Source organism: Cryptomeria japonica, chromosome 11 (genome assembly GCF_030272615.1).
Source record: "Cryptomeria japonica chromosome 11, Sugi_1.0, whole genome shotgun sequence".
NCBI lineage: Eukaryota > Viridiplantae > Streptophyta > Pinopsida > Cupressales > Cupressaceae > Cryptomeria > Cryptomeria japonica.
In genome coordinates this window covers 394879233-394902381 of record NC_081415.1, presented here as the reverse complement: position 1 = coordinate 394902381, position 23149 = coordinate 394879233, and positions in this window count along the sequence as shown.

The following is a 23149-nucleotide window of genomic DNA, read 5'->3' as shown; positions in this document are numbered from 1 at the left end:
CTTTATCGGTAACCCTCCTATACTACTCTTTCAATACTCCATCCTTGTCACACATTACCCTATATTGATCAAATATAGAAAAAATTCCAAGATCTTGCAACTTACAATGAATTTATGATCTAATATCCTCTACATGCAAAACTCCATATGGGACTCCGAATAGGGCTCCAGCGATATCAATTTCAATGGATTTAAAAGGTTGCCTCTTAAACTCTGGACAAGACCTAACCATAACATCTAACAAATGTGGTGTATCCATCTTCAGATATTCAGACTTAGAAATAGATAACGGGACTTGTCAGATAAATACCTTTCAATGCTTCCACAACTAGGGTTTCAAGGCTGAGAATGCACTTTCATTGATTACTCCAAATCTTCTATTAATCTGATCAAATGCTTTTCACACAAGCTCTTCTCTTCTCTTTTCACTCTCTAAGTGCTCTCAAGAATGCAAAGTGACAAATTATATTCAAAAATTCATTTTATTTGCTCAATACTTATCGTATTAAATGCTATTCCCGGTTATATAAACAAATAAACCCTAAAACACCATTCAATATACTATTGGTTCTCATATCACATCAAATCTATCGGTTTGATCATAAAATTACTTCACAATATCATAATGCATCAAGATATGCAGATTTATCTTACCGCACACCATATAGGGGGGTCCGAAAGTGGATCTCGCATTAAGCTCCCCCTAAGCCTTTTAACAGCTTAGTTTGTCGGTGATGAGTTCTCCACACTAGGTGAAGAATTAGGATCTTCTGATGGTTTCTCATCACTCTTCTTTTTCCAGATCTTGTTCATCTCTGATCTGGTCTCTTCCATATCAACTTTCTTCTTCCCTTTCTGGCCAGCACATTGATTTACTGGTTGACTCATTTTAGCTCTGCAAAATTTTGCAAGGTCTCCCAGCTGGTGACGATGACAAAAAGTCATACCAGATGCCCTAGAGGGTCCAACATTGCCTCTACCATTCCTTCTTTTGCAATTCATAACTACATGACCTTAGTTATGACAGAATGTGCAAATCACATTCATTCTCTTTTCCATCTCATAGGGACTAGACCGGTTAGCATATAGGGTCTCTGCCAATTTGCATTTCTCTGGTCATTAAAAGTTCTTTGCCAATCTCCACTAGATCTCTGATTCATGTGGGGTGTTGGATTATTTGCTCCATACATGCATTCAATAGCTCTATACCCATGTAGTGTCATAAAATTGCAACCCTAGCAATTTTTGACTGCATTAGGGTCCTCACGCACGCAAGTTTGAATCCTCTAGCCTAATTAGAGACCGGAGACTGCCAAACCCTTAGAATCTGCTTTACCCTTGGCCTCCGCACCACCCTGTCCGCACTCTGCCCTGGAGAAAGGGGGTAGGATAGGGGCATGGCACCACTATCCCCCCTAGAACAGGGACGTGGCGCCCTTGTCCTCCCAGGATAGGGGCGTGGCAGCCCTATCCCTGCCCTATTTTGGGGTAGGACCTTTCTTGGGCATGCATTGTGGGTTGTGCATTGGGTGGGAAACTCCCCTGATGTCGACTTATGACAAAAATCAAATCCACTAACATGTATTTAAGGGGAATTCATCTTCTCATTTGTATAGGCTGGATAGGTCGAAGTTGGATGACATTGGATTTTGTCAAGTTGCATAAGTGATCAAGCATTCAAGCATTCTTTTCCAGCATTGAGCATTCTCAAGTCTCCCTTCAAGGCTAGGTGTTGCATTCAAGTCAAGGATTCAACCATTGAAGAGGAGATTGGTTCCAACATTCAATTCCACACAATAATTTCTATCAACATTGCTACCACAACCTCCCTTGAGGTGATTTACAATTCAGTCTTTCATTTACATCTACTTGCAAGTACTTTCTTTCATTACTTGGTTAATTCCAAAATAGGGGTTTGACCTAAAGGCAAACCCCCAATCACAACCCATTTTCCTCTCTTTATTGTGTGTTGGTTGCAGGTGCGCAACTGTACTTTTGGATTCAGGATCCATTTACAGAGGCCGAAAAACCCTTTTCATTTCACGGATTTTTTGGAGGACCGTGTACGTTCCCACCACGGTCCTGGCAACTTTTCCTCGAATTCGCATGGCGACTTCTTCTCGACATATTACTGTCAGATCAGGTGCATAGCTTCATCCAATATTTTGATCTTCAGTTATAATCATTTCTTTGTCACTTTTTCACTACATAATTCAATCAATTCCTTTCCATTTCAAACAACAAAGAAGGGATCAACTTATCATTCCCATTTCATTCAGAATTCAATCTTTATCTTTGAAGGTTGAATCTATTGAATTCTCCTCTCCTCTTCTGAATGTAACTTGGTGAAAAGTGTTTGAAGGATAATCAATAGTGAAACTCTCATCTCTCCTTGGAGGGAAAGGGTAGTGTTCCTCTTGATCCAGCATTCACCTTTTTCCACATTACAGCCCATACATGTTGCAAGTGTAACAATATCCATTAAATGTTCTAGGTTTGTATCCTTGATAGGCATTAGGTCTATAAGCATCAAAAGAATTAGATCTACAAACATTACCAGTATGTCCTGGCTTATGACATTTAAAGCATACTAGTTTGTAGGGTTTCTTACCAGTGGATTTCTAGATCTTAGGTGCAGATTTACCTTCTTCAATGTTCTCCTTTGCACGAAAGACTCACCTTTCTCAAAAGTAGTGTAACCCAAGCCTTGTGTCTCACCTTTCATCCTCTGTGATTGAATCTGTTCATCAAGCATAGTAGAACTTTTCTTAAACTTTGCAAGTGTTTCATTAACATCAACAAGTTCCTTTGTAAGATCTTTATTCTTTTTCATCAGACTTTCTCTTAGAGACATTGCCATGTCTAGATCAGCCTTTATTTCTTCTTTTTCTTCTTGTTCCTCATGAAGATGAGCATATAGGGTTCCAACCTCTTGGTTTAGCTTAAAGATCTCATGTTCTTTTTCTTTGATCTTGTCTTTAGTTGTCCTCCTTACTTCAAGATCTCGACTCATCCAGATGGTTAGGGATTCCAACTCTCTCCTCCGGTTTGCCTTCTCATCATTCAATTTTTCAAATTTAGTAACCAATGCATCCATGTTTGCTTCATTAGAAGAACTGTTTTCACTTATTTCATATAGTTGTTCAGCCAGCTCTCTCCTCTTTACCAATGAAGCTTTATACTTGACCCTTAACTCACTTAGGGCATCTTCAGATTCTGCAAGTTGGTTAGACATCTCTCTATAACTCATTCCTTCCCCCACATCTACCTTATGAATCTTTCCCAAGCGGTTAAGCCTTAACAAAATTAGACTCTGATACCAATTGATAAACTTATAAGGCACTAAGAGGGAGGGTGAATCGGTGCAAGCAAAAACCACAACACAAATCTGATCACCACTTTAAATAACTTAAAGCTTAATAAACAAAAAATAAATATCACCACATAAACTAACACCCAATATATCAATCTCCACATAACACAGATTTATACATGGAAACCCAAAAGGGAAAAACCACGGTGGGAGTTAATACCCACAAGATTCACTATCTGCAGAATAGAAATCTTTGACCAGTTAAGGACTTACAAATATGCCCGGTTAGGAGAAGACCTTGTTACAAGTCACCCGGTTAAGGGATTTACCACAACCCTGTTAAAAGATTTTCTTTGTTAGGAGCAACCTCGCAAGAGGATTTAGACTCAAGTTAATGAGCTACCTTGTTTGGGGATTTACAATTTCAAGCCTATTAGGACCTACCCAGTTAGGGGATTTGTTGCTGCAACTGTTAGGAAAATAACAGTAAAATGATTTGCATGTAGCACCTCTATGCTTGATAAGATTCACTTCAGTTCTTCTCAATAAATCAACAACACATCAATATAGAGTTTCTCAAATTACCGCACAATCAAATTCTCAATATTTGCTCACGATCTCATACTTCATCTCATAACTCATCACACATTTTATAGACATCAACTTAGTCGGCTACTAACCTTGGAACAATTTCCTAGGTTCAATGAATATGGACAATCTTGCACTACACGCTTTACTTATGTCGGCCATTGACATAACAACTCAAAAATAAAACATTATGTGTACCAATTTACTGATCTTGGCGAATTTGTTCTACCGGTTAGTTGTTGTTCATGATTGACTACTTTGTACAACATAACTCGCTCATCTTGTTGAATCTATCACTACGGTGTGAAACATAGCTACCTGATACAATCTCCAACACTCTTGCAAAACTGCATCACCTAACTCTTCATTGATCGCTCATATTGGTTTCTTTGAATACAACTTTGTTCCTACTGGTTGAAAAACTATTTGTCGGTTCACTGATAAACTGTCTCTACTACTGGTTATGCTTTACCGATTGGCCTAAAATACTTAGATGAGTATCAAAACTTAGTTGCCATCAATGACAACATAAAACAAGTCATCATTCAACTTATTACACTGAAACATCATCATCAAGCCAACAATGATGTGTTAGAATCCGTGTGTAATGATAAGATTGCATTTGAGCACGTACAAGGATCATATTTCTTGGGAAAGAGCAAAGTGCTTAGTAGAATGTGACAAGGGTTTGATTGCTTATCAAATCAATGTGCAGTGATGTGTGGTGATCATTCAATGGTGGAAATCATCTATAAATTTGTTGTAATGATCTGTAATGTAATTTCATTGTATTTTGAATGTAGTTAGGGTTATGTAGCTGACCTAACTGAAAAGTGTATTTAGGGCTAGTTGGAGAAGAGATTTTGTGTCAGTGATTTGAGAAGAAGGTGTTGCCGAACTAGATTGAAGTGTCTGCATGTGTGTAGCAGAGTTGTGCTGAAAAGGATCTGTACTAGAAAGCAAGAAAGTTTTATGATCAGATCATTTGCCTTGTTCTTCCCTAACAGTTAACGCAGGTTGAAATCCCTTAACTGGGTAGATCCTAACAGGTCTTATATTGTAAATCCCTTCACTGGGTGGCTTATTAACTTGAGTTTAAAATCCCCTAACAAGGTTACTCCTAACAGGGTAGAGCTCCTAACAGGGCTAAGGTAAAATCCCTTAATTGAGTGACTCCTAATAGGGTCTTCTCTTAACCGGGCATATTGTAAGCTCTTAACTGGGCTAGACCTTTAACCGAGCGCATTTTGAAAGAGTGCAAATATTTTGTGGGTGCTAATTCCCATCATGGTTTTTCCCAGTTGGGTTTCCACATGAAAAATCTTTGTGTTCATATGGTAGTTGCATTGTTGATTTGTGCATTTGATATCTTTACTATGTTTGCATAGTTATGAACACTTGAGTGAATGGTTTCATAAATCAATTTAACAGAATGTTTGAGTAGTTATCAGTACAATTTTTTAAGTATTTCAGAATTGTTTCACTACTGATTCACCTCCCCCCTCAGTAGTAACTGGATCCTCATAAAAACAGTTGGTATTAGAGCCTAATTCCCTTAAAGGCTTAACTACTTGGGAAGGATCTCTAAGGCTAACATGGGGGAAGGTTCAATGAGTTATAGAGAGCTTTCACATAGGCTTTCAGAATCTTAAGAAGCCCTTGGTGAACTAAAGGTCAAGTACAAAGCTTCATTGGCTAAGAGAAAAGAGTTGGTTGAGCAGTTGTTGGAACTCAGTGATAATAGTTCATCTGAGGAAGCAAACATTGATGCCTTGGTTAATGAGGTGGAAAAGCTGAATGATGATAAGACAAATCTGAGAAGAGAGTTGGAATCCCTTACCATCAGGATGAGTGAAGAGTAGGAAGCTAGAAGGACAGCTAAAGAAAAAATAAGAGATAAGGAGGATGAGATCTTAAAGTTGAACTGGGAGATTGGTACCTTGCATGTACATATTCATGAGGAAAAAGAGGAAAAAGGGGAAATAGAAGTTGATCTAGACATGGCTATGTCTCTTAGAGAAAGTCTCACAAAGAAGAATGGGGAACTTACCAAGGAGTTGGTTGATGCAAATGAGTTGTTAGCTAAATTCAACAAGAGCACTGTTATGCTTGATGAGAAGATTCAGTCACAAAGGCAGAACGGAGATACACATGGCCTGGGATACACAACCTTTGAACAAGGAGAGCCATTTGGTACCAAGGACACCATGCATGAAGCCAAATCTGCACCAACAACCAAGAAGAACACCAGTAAGAGAACCTACAAACCAATATGTTTTAACTGACATAAGGTAGGTCATACTGCAAATATTTATAGAAGTAGATCCAGTACTTTTGATGGATATAGACCTAATTTATATGAAGGATATAAGTCTAGTACTTTTGATGGATATTGCTTCAATTACAACAAGTATGGGCATAGATCTATTGAGTGCAGGTCAAGGGTGAACAATCAGAGATCTTACATGGGTCATAGGTCTAATGGTGAATGGCAGAAATCTTACAATGACCGGAGGAACCCTACTTGGAAAAGATCTTACAATGAATGGAGGAACCCTACTTGGTAGAGACCTTATGTGAACCAGTCTATTCCATTTGAAATGGAGAATAGATAGAATGTGACATGTTCAATCTGTCACAACTTTGGCCATGTAGATATGAATTGTTGGAGAAGAACTGGTAGAGGCAATGTTGGACCCTGGAGAGCATCTAGAATGGCATGTTTCCACTGTCACAAATCGAGACACATTGCAAGGTTTTGTAGAGCTAGAATGAACCAGTCAGTTAATTAGTCTATTGATTGGAAAGGAAAGAAGAAGGTAGATGTGGAAGATGTAGGTCCCAGAGACAACTGAGAGGGGGGGGTGAATCAGTTGTCTAATAAATTCAAACCAAAAACTTATTAACCAACTTAATGCTTAATAACGGTAAATCAGTTAAGTATGTCGATAGACAGTGTTAATAGTAAATTGCTATACCAGTAAGAATTAATGCATGAAACATAAGCACAAAGTCATCCACAACACATGACACCAATATTTGTACGTGGAAACCCTGTAAGGGGAAAAACCACGATGGGAAACCTTACCCACAATCAGATGATACTACTGTAGATAGTAAGTGTACAAAAAGGGGTCTACACATGCAGAAAGGCCAATAGCCTAGAGCTCACTGCTCAATCACAAATGGGAGTCACACTGACTACAGTTGGATGGTTAAATCCAATGAGAATGTACTGCACAAAATAGCATCTTCATATGCTGGATTCAGTACCGGTGTAATGCTGATATGCTTCTGCAAAAACCTAACTTCACCTTCAAATGATGTCTTCATGTATATCCCTACATGATCTCGCATATACCCTTCCTTAAATCTTTTTCACATTCCACACTTGATCTTACAAATAAGATCTTACATTTATATCATACCCTAAGACCAATTTTAGTAGGTCGGCTCTACAAGATATTACAATAAAAACATTTTACAAACAATACAATATCCGATGCAATAACCAATTGAACATGTTGGCTTAATGCATTTACAACAATAATAAATCATCTCCATAGCATGCAATGCTGATCTGGAAAAGATAAACCTGCTGGTGTAACCCTAGATAACCTGGACCTATTTGCCGGTAAAAGCAAATATGCAAATAAGAATAGACCTGTAGCGTCCTAAAATTGTGACACTTGCAATTTCGACTACATTTGGGTCTTCACGATGGCGATGCAACACGGAACCTGAATGGAGACCCCGAAACTTGTTCATGACACCAAAAACTGCATTTTTTAGCACCCTGGCCTGATCCTCCTTGCACCCCACTGTCCCTAGAGGTGGGACCATGGTGCCCAGCGCCCTGGTCCTCCAGGACTAGGGCGCCTAGTGCCCTGGTCCCCCAAGACCATGGTGCCCAGCGCCCTGGTCCCTGGCCCTATTTTGGGCCCGGTCTCTTTTGGGGCTTCGGGTCTTTAAGTTTGCAAGTTGGAAAATAATATTTCCTGGTTGGCCTAAGGTCGGGAAAATCAGTCTTTCAACCCTAATTGACAAGTATATAAACTACATTTCCTCTCCCATTTGAGGAGGACATAGATGGAAAAAAGGCGAAAGCGATATTCAAACATTCAAGCATTCAAGCATTCAAGCATTCAAGCATTCCTTCAAGCAATTGATCATTCTAAGTCTCCATTCAAGGCTAAGTGTTGCATTCAAGACAAGGATTCAACCATTGAAGAGGAGATCACATATAACATACAACATACTACATACATTACACCTTCGCATGTAAGAATACAAACATTCTTACAACAAGGTATCAGTACTTGTTTACATTACAAACATTTACATTTACAGCATTCTCATTTCTTGGTTAATTCCAAAACCGGGGTTTGACCTAAAGGAAAACCCCTCATCCCTAACCCCCCAATCGTCCTCTCTTTTCTGTGTGTAGGTTGCAGGTATGCAGCTGTAATTGAAGATCTGGAATCCTTGTGCAGAGACGAACGGATCCCCCTTCGTTTCGTGGATTTTTTGGAGGACCGTGTGCACGTCGGGCGCCATCATCCCATCAACTTTCACTCAAATTTGCAGAACAGCACCATCTTGACATTTTACTACTAATTCCAGGTCCGTAGCTTCATCCCATATCCCTATCTCTGTTTACAAGCGAATCTTTCCTACTTTACATGCATTCCTAGTTCAATCTTTCTATCTACATTCTTTACAAAAGAGGGTATCCTTGATGTCACAACCCTTGAAACTCATATAGAATCCAATCTTGCATTGCGTGGGATTGGAACTTGTGGGTTTCAACCCCTCTTTTGAATGTAAAGTCTCTCCTAAGTGAAAACCATCAACCCTAGTGACTCTCCCTTCTCTCTCCTTGGAGTTGGGGAGGGGAGAACGACTAGGGATCAATTTTTCCGCTTTACATTTTGGTGAACCCGATGTGAACATCCTCATTCTGATTTTTCATGGTTACATCTGAAATTTTTGCTTTCCTAACTACATTTCCATGTTTGATCTTTTGCAAATTTTAGAGGTTGATTGCATAAAAACCCTAAAATTTTCTTTTTAGTAATTAAACTTGTGGAATGTTTAATTGTTAATGCTTGTTTCAGATCTACCCTTCTATTGCAAATTGTCAATTCATATTTGTGCTTTAATTCTGAAAATTAAGTGGTTAAATGTCAAAACCCTAATTTTTAAGACCTTCTTGATTCAACCTTTGACTGATAATTTCACTAATCAAAACACTTCCAAATCGGCTGTAACGTTGGATTCCGCAATAAAATCACAATATCTCTCATCCCTGAAAATTTGGAAAAAAGTTGCGAGGACCGTGTGCACCCCGAGCGCCATCGTCCCCGACATTTTTTCCAAAATTTTGGGAGCTAGATCTTACTGTATTTTTCTGCTAAAATCCAGAATTTTGGCTGATTTTATCAATTTTAACACCTTCAAAATTAAAGTCAAAGCTGGTCTAGCGATTGCTTGGATTGAGGCTTCTAATCATTCAAAAATTGTTGAAATTGAAATTCATATCAAAATTGTGTTTCTTACTATCCTAAATCTGAAAAATGTGTTAGCATTCATTCAAAATTTCAGTGTTTTATTCAAATTTTTGCAGTTTGTGACTTTTGAAATTAAGTGTTTAATTGCAACAACCTTGATTTCCACTTTCAAAATCAAATTTTGCATGAAATCGAGTCAACTTTTAAATTTCAAAACTTGCATTGCTTTCAGCATTCCCTCTAAAATCATAAAATTCAAAATTTCAGTTTCCCCCTCTTTTTCAAAATTCAAATTTTACATTTTTCAACAATCTTGGTAGGGTTCAATTTTGAGATTGCAACTTTAATTTGGCCTATCTACAGATCGTAAAATCACTCAATTTTTTCAGATTATCTTTAAAATCATCATAACTTTCATCCCTGAAAATTTCGAAAAAAGTTGCGAGGACCGTGTGCACTTCGTTCGCCACAGTCCCGGACATTTTTTTCGAAATTTTGGGAGATTGTCTTGATTGCATTTAATAGCTTAAATCTTGGAGATTGGCTGATTTTATTGAAATTTGCTACCTCTAAAATTTAAAATCTTCTTTCTTTCTTTAGTGCATGAGTTTTACAACAATAAGCCCTACTTGTACTATTCCCGTTAGACGAAGCCTTAGAATTAGGTCTTTCCAAGGTGTAATTACCGAGGAGATGGAACCTAATTTGAATGGCCTTTTTAACGAGGACATGGGTAATTCCTCTAATCCTCTTAATGATGAAGAAGCTCTCCATGAGGTTTCTGTAGAACAACTTTCAAAATTGGATAACCGATTTGATGATTTTCGACAATGGATGTCTCAAGAATACCCCGATAGTCAAGCTCTTCCTTTAATTGAGGGTCTAAAACATATGGTTCAAAGTGATAAGAATGGAATTGATATTTTGCGTGGTATTGCACACATTGTGGATTCGAATGTGATGCCTATGAAGAGTTGTGCCGAAACCTTAGGTTATACACAACCTCCTACTCAAGTTAATCATTCTATTCCTTTGACAACTCCTATTTCTAGTATACCTACTTTTACATCAAACATAATGACTACTTCAATACAAGACATTCCTCCTATGATCACTAGTCATGGGGGCAATCCCTCTTCTTCAATCAACCCTCTTCCTTCATTCAATCCAACTTCTTCATTCATTCCTTCAATGAGTGTTCCTATTATATCTCCACAAATGAACATGACGCAAGGGGGCAATTCATTTAACCATTCCATTCCTCCTTGTAGTGTTCCTCCTTTCCAATCATCTCCTATGACTAACTATCATAGTGTCCCACCACCTTACTCTCTACCTTCTTTCAATAACATAACACCTCCATCACAATCTAACATGTCTAATATGAACTCTTCGACTGAAGCGACCATTAACAATCTTGCACAAACGGTCTCTTCTTTACAGCAACAAATTGCCTCTATGAATCAATCTAAGTTTAGTGTGCCCACATTTGATGTTGCGAGCCCACTTTCTCTTGACATTGTTCGAGCTATTCCCCCTAAACATGTTGAAATTCCGCATTTGGAGCTTTATAATGGTAAGGGTGATCCTCTAACACATGTTAAGACTTTTCAAACAATATGTACTGATTTTGCTTATGACCAAAGGTTGCTTGCGAAACTGTTTACTAGAACATTAAGAGATAAAGCCCTACAATGGTATTGCTCGTTGCCTTCTTATTCTATTTCTTCTTTCGAACAACTGGCAAATGCTTTCATTCAACAATTTCAAAACAATATAAGTCCTAAAGTTACTTTGATTGATTTAATGCATTGTAAACAAGGTGTTAAAGAAAAAGTGATTGATTTCATTGGTAGATATAAGCATTTGTATGCTCAGATTTCTTTTCCAGTGCCTGACAATGATATTCAAAGAATCTTTATTTCTAATTTACAAAAAGATATTAGAGAAAAACTCCTGTTTTCTGAGTTTACTTCTTTCCAACAGTTGTGTGCAACTCTTCACAATTATCAACTGACTGTGAGTCAAATGGAACAAGCAAATCCTATGGCTCTGAGTGATAAGGGTGATAGTAGTCAACAACCATTTGGAAAGTTTAAACCGAATAGAGAGTCCATTAAATTCAATGAACACATCATCAACAACAATGTGAATGCGGCATCAGGTGTGCCTCCTATTTCTAAGTTTTTCAAGAAAGAAAGAAAGTTTACTCCTTTGAATGAATCATTGCATAGTATTATGAATAAGTTATTGGAACAAAATGTGCTTACTCTTCCTCCTATAAGGCAAATAGATCCTGCAAAGATTAATTCACCCTATTTTGATAACAAATCTTTTTGTCAATTTCATCGTCATCCTGGGCATGATACTGAAAAATGTTTTGCTTTAAAGGGTAAAATTCAAGATTTGATTGATAATAATACTATCTCTGTTTCTGGAGTGAATGATAAAGGCAACACATCTGTAGCTCCTCCTAACCAAAATCTTCAGATTTTTAATGATCCATTACCTTCTCATACCTCTAATGCGATTGATACTAATGATTCCTCTGTCTCACCTGATGATCTCGTGTCTATGACTCCGAATGTGATTAACTTTGTAGAGCAGCAGAAAATCCCTAAAGAACCTTCCATCACCTTTGATTCTAGTGAAACTATCAGGGCACCTGATGGTCCTTTATATATAGTTGCAAAAGTCAAAAATACACCTTGCCGTGGAGTGCTTATTGATCCTTCTTGTATGGTTAATATCATTACTGGAGAATTTCTTTTTACTTTGCAATTGAATCAAGTGATCTATGATGAAACAAATGTGGTTGTGAAATTATTTGATGCATTTTCTTCTACTGCAATTGGTTCTATTACATTACCTATTGAGGTCCATAACAAATCCCTTGATGTGGACTTTGCTATTATTCCATCATCCAAACAATTTCATGTGAAGCTAGGCTATCCTTGGCTATCTTCCATGAAAGCTATTGCTTCTCCTATTCACAAGTGTTTGAAATTTCCCCATAATGGTGAAGTTGTTACTGTCAATCATAGTCTCTTTAAACCAGCTAAAAGAACTTCTAGCGTTCCTATTGATTACTTTTGACCTAAACAATTCCAATCTCTTCCTCCGCGAAGTGATCATCTTTTTAAATCTTATCAAAAGTGGAAGAAAGATATGATCCTATCTCTAAGTGAACCTAGAACACCCAAACTTGACATCCCTATCGTTCTTCAGAAGGAAGTTCTTCCTTTGAAAGATAAAACTAATGTCTTTCCTCAAGAAGATTCCCAACCCATCCCTATGGATGTGACTATGCCTATGATTAATAAACTTCCTAAAAGTAGACCTATCCCTCCTTGTCATGATGGACTTGGTCTCCTTCCTAAACCAAATATTCCTCCCTTATATGGAGCAGTTCCTCCTCCTTCCTATTATGGAGAGAAGAGACCTTCCTCTTCTCCTATTATTCAACCTAAGAGACCACAACCTAAACACCCAAGTGATAAGGATGAGAACATTCCTCCTCCTCAATCTTCGCAAATTCCTACTAAGACTAGACGAAATCGTTCTGCACGTGAACGCCGACGAAAGCGTCATCTTAGAACTCAGGCAGCTGCTTCTCAAACTTTGCAATCCCCAAAAACACCTTCAGCCAATATTATTCCATTTTCTCCTCAGTCGGAAAATGAGCCAAAATCTCCTAAACATAAGATGCATGATGGTCTTGATCCTCTGCGAGTTAAAGATCCTATGTTTATAAATCTTGATGATGATATAGATGAAAATGTTATTCATGATGAAAATGTTACTCCTGTTCATTCTGATAGTGAATATGAATATGTTGATGTTGATAACCATCTATCTAACGAATTTTCTAAAGCACTTATCTTAGCTCCTAGACAAGAACACCGTGGCTTGGGATATGAACATAGCCCTTGTTTGGATCTTGTGATAGCTCCATCTGTTGTGTTGGATGTTCCTCCTCTAGCGTGTTTCCTACCTTCCCAAAATATTGATCAGCAAGATCGAGGGGTAGATGACATGCTAGACTAGTTCATTAGCATAGCAGATTCTCTCCTCCTCTCTTTTGTCACTTCTTCTATGTGTTATTCTCATTCTTCTATTTGTTGTCCTTAGTGTTGTCTACTTGAGGACGATGCAAAACATTGAGATCTTTTTTGGTCTCTCTCATGTTGACTCAAAAGACACATGTGTTCCCTTCTTCTAGGTGACCTTCCTTGATTGGGGAAGGAAGAACAATTATGCATACATACATATGATATACATGAATTATCATACAGCATACTGACCCCGAGGAAAGCGAAGTCACCTTGTGCTTTGTGTTTTGTGTCTATTATCCTTGGGCTTATCTCACACTTGGGGGCTAAATCCTTGTGATAACGTGCTCCTTTCTCATTTCTTATATGTATCACTACCTTAAAGCAATCACCCCCGGTGAGGCGTGTGCGATCGCTTTAATGTAGGGGGGCATACATCCCGTTCATATCTTTTCAAGATACTTGAAAATTTCTTGACAAATTTAGCTTTGCCTTGAAAATTTTTGATATCTTTCTTGCATGACTCATAGTGAGGGAACCTTACTACTGATAGTCATGGTTCTCCCTCATGATCTTCCCTTTTACTTTGTCAATCGAAGTCGTAAGATCCTTAGTCCACTGGGGGCTTGGTGTATCTTGCCTCCTTGACGTGGTGAAAACTTTTCAATGTTGTTTCCTTGTACTTTACCGGAAGTATATGCATACGCTTATACTCCCGCTAAAGTGGGGGCTAAATGTAGGGTCCTAAAATTGCGACACTTGCAATTTCGACTGCATTTGGGTCTTCACGATGGCGACGCAACACGGAACCTGAATGGAGACCCCGAAACTTGTTCATGACACCAAAAACTGCATTTTTCAGCACCCTGGCCTGATCCTCCTTGCACCCCGCTGTCCCTAGAGGTGGGACCATGGCGCCCAGCACCCTGGTCCTCCAGGACTAGGGCGCCCAGCGCCCTGGTCCCCCAGGACCATGGCGCCCAGCACCCTGGTCCCTAGCCCTATTTTGGGCCCGGTCTCTTTTGGGGCTTCGGGTCTTTAAGTTTGCAAGTTGGAAAATAATATTTCCTGGTCGGCCTAAGGTCGGGAAAATCAGTATTTCAACCCTAATTGACAAGTATATAAGCTACATTTCTTCTCCCATTTGAGGAGGACATAGATGGAAAAAAGGCGAAAGCGATATTCAAACATTCAAGCATTCAAGCATTCAAGCATTCAAGCATTCCTTCAAGCAATTGATCATTCTAAGTCTCCATTCAAGGCTAAGTGTTGCATTCAAGACAAGGATTCAACCATTGAAGAGGAGATCACATATAACATACAATATACTACATACATTACACCTTCGCATGTAAGAATACAAACATTCTTACAACAAGGTATCAGTACTTGTTTACATTACAAACATTTACATTTACAGCATTCTCATTTCTTGGTTAATTCCAAAACTGGGGTTTGACCTAAAGGCAAACCCCTCATCCCTAACCCCCCAATCATCCTCTCTTTTCTGTGTGTAGGTTGTAGGTACGCAGCTGTAATTGAAGATCTGGAATCCTTGTGCAGAGACGAACAGATCCCCCTTCGTTTCGCGGATTTTTCGGAGGACTGTGTGCACGCCGGGCGCCATCGTCCCATCAACTTTCACTCAAATTTGTAGAACAGCACCGTCTCGACATTTTACTACTAATTCCAGGTCCGCAGCTTCATCCCATATCCCTATCTCTGTTTACAAGCGAATCTTTCCTACTTTACATGCATTCCTAGTTCAATCTTTCTATCTACATTCTTTACAAAAGAGGGTATCCTTGATGTCACAACCCTTGAAACTCATATAGAATCCAATCTTGCATTGCGTGGGATTGGATCTTGTGGGTTTCAACCCCTCTTTTGAATGTAAATTCTCCCCTAAGTGAAAACCATCAACCCTAGTGACTCTCCCTTCTCTCTCTCCTTGGAGTTGGGGAGGGGAGAACGACTAGTGTTCGATTTTTTTGCTTTACAATACCAATGATTATTTCTTCAAAATAAAGTGTCCACATGATGTCTTTGACATTACCAAGTGTCTTCCATGTCATTCCAGGTTACTCCGGTATCATCAAAGGATTCCACAGTAATTGAAGAACAACAACAGACTAAGACACCCCGGTATGTAAGACTGAATCATTCTGAAGATCAGATAATTGGAAGCAAATTTAAAGGAGTCATGACAAGAGGAAGATTGGAAAATGAAGATATGTAGGAATAAAAGTGAGGAGAAACAATTGGAGGACTCCAATTCTTCACCTGGTATGGAGAATCCCTCACCGGTAAACTAAGTTATGTATGAAGCTTAGGGGGAGCATATTGTCATATCCATTTCTGGACCCCCTAAATGGTATGTGATAAGTCAAATCTACATATTTCCATGCAATATGATATTATGAAGTGATTTTGAATTGGTTACATTTCAAATTGGTAAATTGGATGTGATATGTGAACTGGTAGAAAGTTATATGGTTGCATGGTGATTAGGGTATGTTCGACCAATTTAGCAAAAGGCAAATAAAAAGATTTTTTACAGTCATTTTTCACTTAGCATTTTTGAGAGCACATCTTGAGAGCAACAAAAACATAGAAGAGCTTTTGATTGCTACTTAGGAGAAGTTGATACCGGAGTGTGAATATTGTGGAAGAGCATTCAGACCGGAAACCCTAGTTGCGAAGAAGTTTGATGATACCAGCAAGTCTGATGTTGTAGATGAACAGAAGATAGTGATCATGGAACCAGAAGTTCAAAATGATGTTCTGTAGAATAGTGTGGAGGATACTGCTCAGCCTGAAGATGAAGATGAAGAAAAATAACAAGAAGAAACTTCTATACCGGAACCGGTTATACCTAGATATGTAAAGTTGAATCACTCAGCAGATCAGATAATTGGAGACAGGAATGTTGGAGTACAAAAAAGAAGAAAGATCAGAGAAAGTGCTTGTCTGGTTTCCACAATTGAACCTAAGACAGTGAGGGAAGCTCTCAAGGATGATAATTGGATAAAGGCTATGAATGAGGAGCTTGATCAAATAGAAACACTTGGTCACTTATCTTCAGACCGATTGATAAAAATGTGACCAGTACTAAGTGGGTGTCCATGAACAAATTAAATGAAGATGGTGAAGTGGTTAGGAACAAGGCTAGACTAGTTTGAAAAGGATATGCACAAGAAGAAGGTGAAGACTATGAAGAAACCTTTGCACCAGTTGCTAGACTTGAAGGAGTAAGAATGCTACTTGAATTTTCAGCATTCAAGGGATTCAAGGTTTACCAAATGGATGTTAAGTCTACATTTTTTAATGGAATTATAGAAGAAGAGGTTTACATTGAACAACCGGATGGGTTTGCATTGACTGAAGACAAGGACATGGTGTGCAAACTTCATAAAGATTTATATGGATTAAAGCAAGCTCCAAGAGCATGGTATGAGAGACTCCATTCACACCTGATACAGATTGGATTTCAAAGAACCAGTGAGGACAGCAACATTTACTTGAAGATAGAAGGAGACAATTTATTGATTGTAGAAGTGTTTGTAGATGATATCATATTTGGAGGAGATGATGACATGAGTTTAACTTTTGCAGAAGAAATGAAAAAAGAATTTGAAATGTCTTTGAAAGGAGAAATCAAATTTTTCATTGGTTTGCAGGTCCAACAGATGAAAGGAGGAATCTTTATCAATTAGTCCAAATATGTGAAGAAGGTATTGAAAACCTTTGGAATGGAAGATTGTAAACCAATTGGAACCCCTATGGTTACTGGTTGCAAATTATCCAAGGAAGATGATTCAGATCCAGTGAATGAAACTGAGTATAGATCAATGATTGGTAAACTACACTATGTTGTTCATAGCAGACCGGACATTGCTCATGCAGTTGGTATAGTGGCTAGATTTCAGAAAAAATCCTAAAGAGACTCATATGGTGGCAGTGAAGATAATTTCTAGGTATCTTAGAGGACCTATTGATTATGGATTATGGTATCCATACAAAGGCAACTTCTCTTTGAAGGTGTTCATAGATGTTGATTGGGAAAATAATATAGATGACCAGAAGAGCACAACCGGTAGAGAACTCTTTCTAGGAGAAAGACTGGTATCCTGGACTAGTAAGAAAAAAAAGGTTGCATTTCTCAGTCTACAATAGAAGCAAAGTATGTGGCTGCATCTATGAACTTTACTCAAGCAATATGGATGAGACATGTATTGGAAGGATTCAAGGAGACTATGACAGAACCGGTGGTCATATATTATGATAATACAAGTGCAATAAGCATTTCAAAGAACCTAGTATTGCATGCTAGAACAAAGCATATTGAACTGAAGTATCATTTTCTGAGAGAAAGAGTACAGGAAAAGAAACTCAAGATGGATCATGGTCAAGTAAGGAGCAGTTGGTTGATATCTTCAGTAAGCCATTGCCTAAAGAGACCTTTGAGTATCTCAGAGGCAAGCTAGGGGTTATACCCCTACCGGAGTTCAACTAAGATGTTGTTGCAGCATCAATCTAATGGACTAATTGAACATCTTTCACTGTGGATTGATGAGAAAAGGGCTACTCCTCAGGGGGAGCAGCAAAGATGTAGAAAACAATTGCAGCAGAAGATAAATTTAACACTTTGCACCTTTGGCATTTTTTTTAAAGGGGGAGAAGAAAAGTGATAGGAGGAGAAGTAAAGAAAAGGGGGAGAAGAAAAGTAAAGGAGGAGAAGAACAATGAAGAGAAGAAAGAGAAGAACTGATGAAGGGAGAAGAACAAGTACACCAGTCATAACAGTTAGTGTTCCAGTATTGCATGATGAGCTTTTGGTGAAATTTTAATATTGTTATTTTGGTGTTGTCATCAATACCAAAGGGGGAGGTTGTTGGGATAACTGATGAAGATAATGATGAGGAGATTGTTGGCATATGGAGATGTTGATGAGATGAAGATGATCAGAAAATTTGATGGAGATTGTTGGCTAGATGATGATGATATAGTTGTAACTTGTTTGATGACTTTATTTGTTTTGTCATTGCTGGCAACCATGTTTTTTGAGTCATCTAAGTCATCTAGGCCTACTGGTATAGCCTAACCAGTAGAGGAATGTATTACACAGCAAAACTACTAAGTTGATGTAAATCGATAAATAGGAACAAAATGATGATCAAGTAACTGGTATGGACAATTGGTGAAGAGTTAGACGTTGTGGTTTTACATGAGTGTTGAAGACAGGAACATGCACCTATGTTTCAAACTGCATCAATAGATTCGATATATTGAGTGAGTTATGATTGATTGTTGTGAACTTTGTGAAGAAGAATGTATACCGGTAACAGATATTTAACCGGTAATAATTTAAGGATTGGCGGTGGATCTTATCATGTTCATAACTTAGTGATGATGTGTTAGAATCCTTTTGTAATGATAAGATTGCATTTGAGCACGTACAAGGATCATATTTCTTGGGAAACAGCAAAGTGCTTAGTAGAATGTGACAAGGGTTTGATTTCTTATCAAATTGATGTGTAGTGATCATTCAACGGTGGAAATAATCTAGAAATTTGTTGTAATGATTTGTAATGTTATGTAATGATATGTAATGTAAATTCATTGTATTTTGAATGTAGTTAGGTTTATGTAGCCGACCTAACCGAAAAGTGTATTTAGGGCTAGTTGGAGAAGAGATTTTGTGTCGGTGATTTGAGAAGGTGTTGTCGAACCAAATTGAAGTGTATGCATGTGTGTAGCAGAGTTGTGATGAAAAGTATATGTACTAGCAAGAAAGGAAGTTTTGTGATCAGATCATTTGCCTTGTTGTTCCCTAACAGTCACAGTAGTTTAAAATCCCTTAACCGGGTAGATTTTAACAGGTCTTATATTGTAAATCCTTTCATCGGGTGGCTCATTAACTTGAGTTTAAAATCCTCTAACAAGGTTACTCCTAACAGGGTAGAACTCCTAACAGCGCTAAGGTAAAATCCCTTAACCAAATGACTCCTAACAGGGTCTTCTCTTAACCAAGCATATTGTAAGCTCTTAACCAAGCGCATTCCAAAAGAGTGTAAATACTTTGTGGGTGCTAATTCCCACCGTGGTTTTCACAAGTTGGGTTTCCACGTGAAAAATCTATGTTTTCATTTGGCGGTTGCATTTTTTATTTATGCATTTGATATCTTTACTATGTTTGCATAATGATGAACACTTTAATGCTTTGGTAAATCAGTTTAGCATAATGTTTGAGTAGTTACCGGTAGAGTTTTTTTATGTATTGCAGAATTGTTTTACTAGTGATTCACCCCCCCCCCCTCTCAAAAGTAATTAGATCCTCATAATAACAAAGAGAAGATCAAGACATGGGATCGGATAATTGCTAAGTTGAAATCAAAATTTATGCCAGCTGATTATCAAGTGAATTTGTTCTAGAAGTTGCAGAATTTGAGACAGAAAGAATCTAGTGTGAAGGAATACACCGAAGCATTTTACAAGTTGAACATCAAATCCAGACATGTTGATGATGAAGATGAACAAGATGCAAGATATTTGAATGGATTGTGAATGTCTATGCAAGATGAACTTAGTTTGATCAAATTAGAGAGCGTTGAAGAGGCTTACCAGTATGCGCTAAAGGCAGAAGAGAAGCTAAAAAAGACATGAGCAGAGGCAAAGAGGTAGAGGTGGAAGGTTTACTGGAGGAATATTTCAAGGAGGAAGATGATATGCCGGAGGTAGAGGAACTTGTACAGATCAGAACAAGGACAAGGACGTGAACAAAGAAGCTAATTCATACTGGAAAGATGATAGAAATTTCTACCGGAGGAGAGAACCAGATGGCTACTGGAATGAGAATTTAGGAAGACGAGACAAGAGAACATTCAGAGGAACTTTCTTTAAGTGTGGAGGAGAAGGATATCCTACTTTCAAGTGTAAGAAGACAGAGAATACTGAAAGAGTAGTAGTGGTGGAAGAAAACCCCACTGGATCAGACAATAAACTGGAAGATGGAGAACTATTGATGATGAGGAGAGCATTGTGTCATACCAGGAGAGATGAAGAGCCCTTGCATAGGAAGAATTTGTTCAAGACCAGATGTAAGGTATCTGGTAAGTGTTGTAAAGTTGTTATTGATAGTGGAAGTTCAGATAATCTTGTTTCAGAAGAGATGGTGAATAAGTTGAATTTGGAAAGATTGAAACACCCTAAGCCTTATCAAATTGCATGGATTCAAGATGAACATAATTTGTTACTAAGTGAGAAATGTTTGGTGAAATTAAAAATTGGGAATTATCATGATGAAGTCTTGTGTGATATTATGCCTATGGATATTTGTCATATTTTATTGGGCAGACCTTGATAGTTTGATAGACAGGCAGTACATGATGGGAGGAAGAATACATAGACTATTGTAGCCAATGGGATGAAGAAAACCTTGTTTCCCTTGGAGAAACCTTTGAAGAATGAAGTCTGTACAAATGCTAGGATCTATTTGGTGGATGGAAGGAAATTCCTAGATGGATTGAGACATGAGAATGTTTGTTTTGCCTTAATTCCTAAGAAGACTGAGAATCTGAAGCATGAAGAGGAACAACTGGAACAGAAAAAATATTTGTTGATAAAATATGAAGACATCATTTTAGATAATGTACCTGATGGTTTGCCACCTGTGAGAAGTATCAGCCATTGCATGGACCTAGTTCCCTGAGCTAGTTTGCCTAACAAAGCTGCACACCGGATGACACCGACAAAGAATGAAGAACTGAATAGACAAGTGCAGTGGTTGTTGAAGAAAGTTTTGAGAAGCGAAAGTCTGAGCCCTTGTGTAGTACCAGCACTATTAGCACCTAAAAAGAATGGAGAGTGGAGAATGTGTACTGATTCCAGAGCAATAAACAAGATCACAGTGAAATACTAGTTTCCTTTGCCTAGGATGGATGACATAATGGACTGTTTGAGTGAAGCCAAATACTTTACAAAGATAGACTTGAAGAGTGGATATCATCAGATCAGGATCAGAGAAGGAGATGAGTGGAAGACAATGTTCAAGACAAATGAAGGACTGTATGAGTGGTTGGTGATGCCTTTTGGGTTAACTAATGCACCGAGTACTTTCATGAGGCTGATGAATGAGGTATTGAAGAAATTCTTGAGTAAATTTGTTATTGTATAGTTGGATGACATTCTGATTTTCAGTAAGACAAAAGAGAATTTGTTGCATTTAAGACAAGTTTTGCAGAGGTTGAGAAAAGAAAATTTGTTGATAAATCTTAAGAAGTCTACTTTCATGAAGGAAGAGTTAGTCTATTTGGGATTTGTGATATCTGAGGATGGTTTGAAGATGGACCTTGAGAAAGTAAAAGCAATTGTTGAGTGGCCTACACCAGAAAGCATTGGAGAGGTAAGATCATTTCATGGATTGGTTAGTTTCTACCAAAAGTTTATTAGAAATTTCAGTTCAGTTTGTAACCCTATGACTGATACCATGAGAGGAGATCGGAAGCAATTCAAGTCGACCACTGAAGCAAACAAAAGTTTTGAACTGTTGAAGCAGAAAGTGACTGAGCAGCCTATGTTAGCTTTACCAGATTTAAATAAAATATTTCAAGTAAATTGTGATGCAAGTGGAACAGCAATAGGAGCATCCTTGAGTCAGGAAGGGAGAGCAGTGGCTTATTTCAGTGAGAAATTGAATGATGCCCGAAGGAGATATTCAGTGTATGGTCGGGAGTTTTATGTCATAGTTCAAGCCTTGAAGAAGTGGAGACATTACATGTTGCCTAAGGAATTTGTGTTGTATATAGATCATCAAGCTTTGTAGTATTTGAACAGTCAGAGTAAGTTGAATCAGAGACATATGAGATGGGAGTTTTTGCATAGTTACACCTTTGTGTTGAAGCATAGAAGTGGGAAATCTAACAAATTTGTTGATGCATTGAGTAGGAGAAGGAATTTGTTGACAGAGATGAGAGTGACAGTATTAGGATTGAGGAATTGAAAATTTTGTATGATGATGACCCGGATTTTGCAGAACCTTGGAGAGCATATAGAGATCCGGTTATGGTAAATAGAAGCAAGTGGTTGGATTACTTCATTCAGGATGGGATGTTATTCAGAGGAGTTCAGTTGTGCATACCTTAGAGTTTTATGAGGGAAAATCCGATAAAGGAGAAACACAGTGGAGGATTAGCCAGACATTTTGGTATTGACAAAACAATAGCATTGGTGAGTGAGTAGTACTTTTGGCCTCGGATTCATAAGGATGTTAAGAAATATGTTCAAAGTTGTAGAGTTTGTCAAGTTGCAAAGGGTAGTAGAATGTGGGATTGTATAAACCTTTGATAGTACCAGTAAGACCTTTCAAGGATATAGGCATGGATTTCATACTTGGATTGGCTAAAACATCGAGAGGGAATGATTCTATAATTGTGGTAGTGGATAGATTCTCTAAGATGGCTCATTTCATATCTTGTAAGAAGACATCAGATGCATTACATGTAGCAGACCTATTTTTTAAGGAAGTAGTGAGATTGCATGGATTACCTAAGAGCATAGTTTCAGACAGAGACACTAAGTTTGTTGGCTATTTTTGGAGAACACTTTGGAAGAAGATGAAGATAGATTTGAAGTTTAGTTCTACTTTTCACGCACAAACTGATGGACCGACATAAGTAGTTAACCAG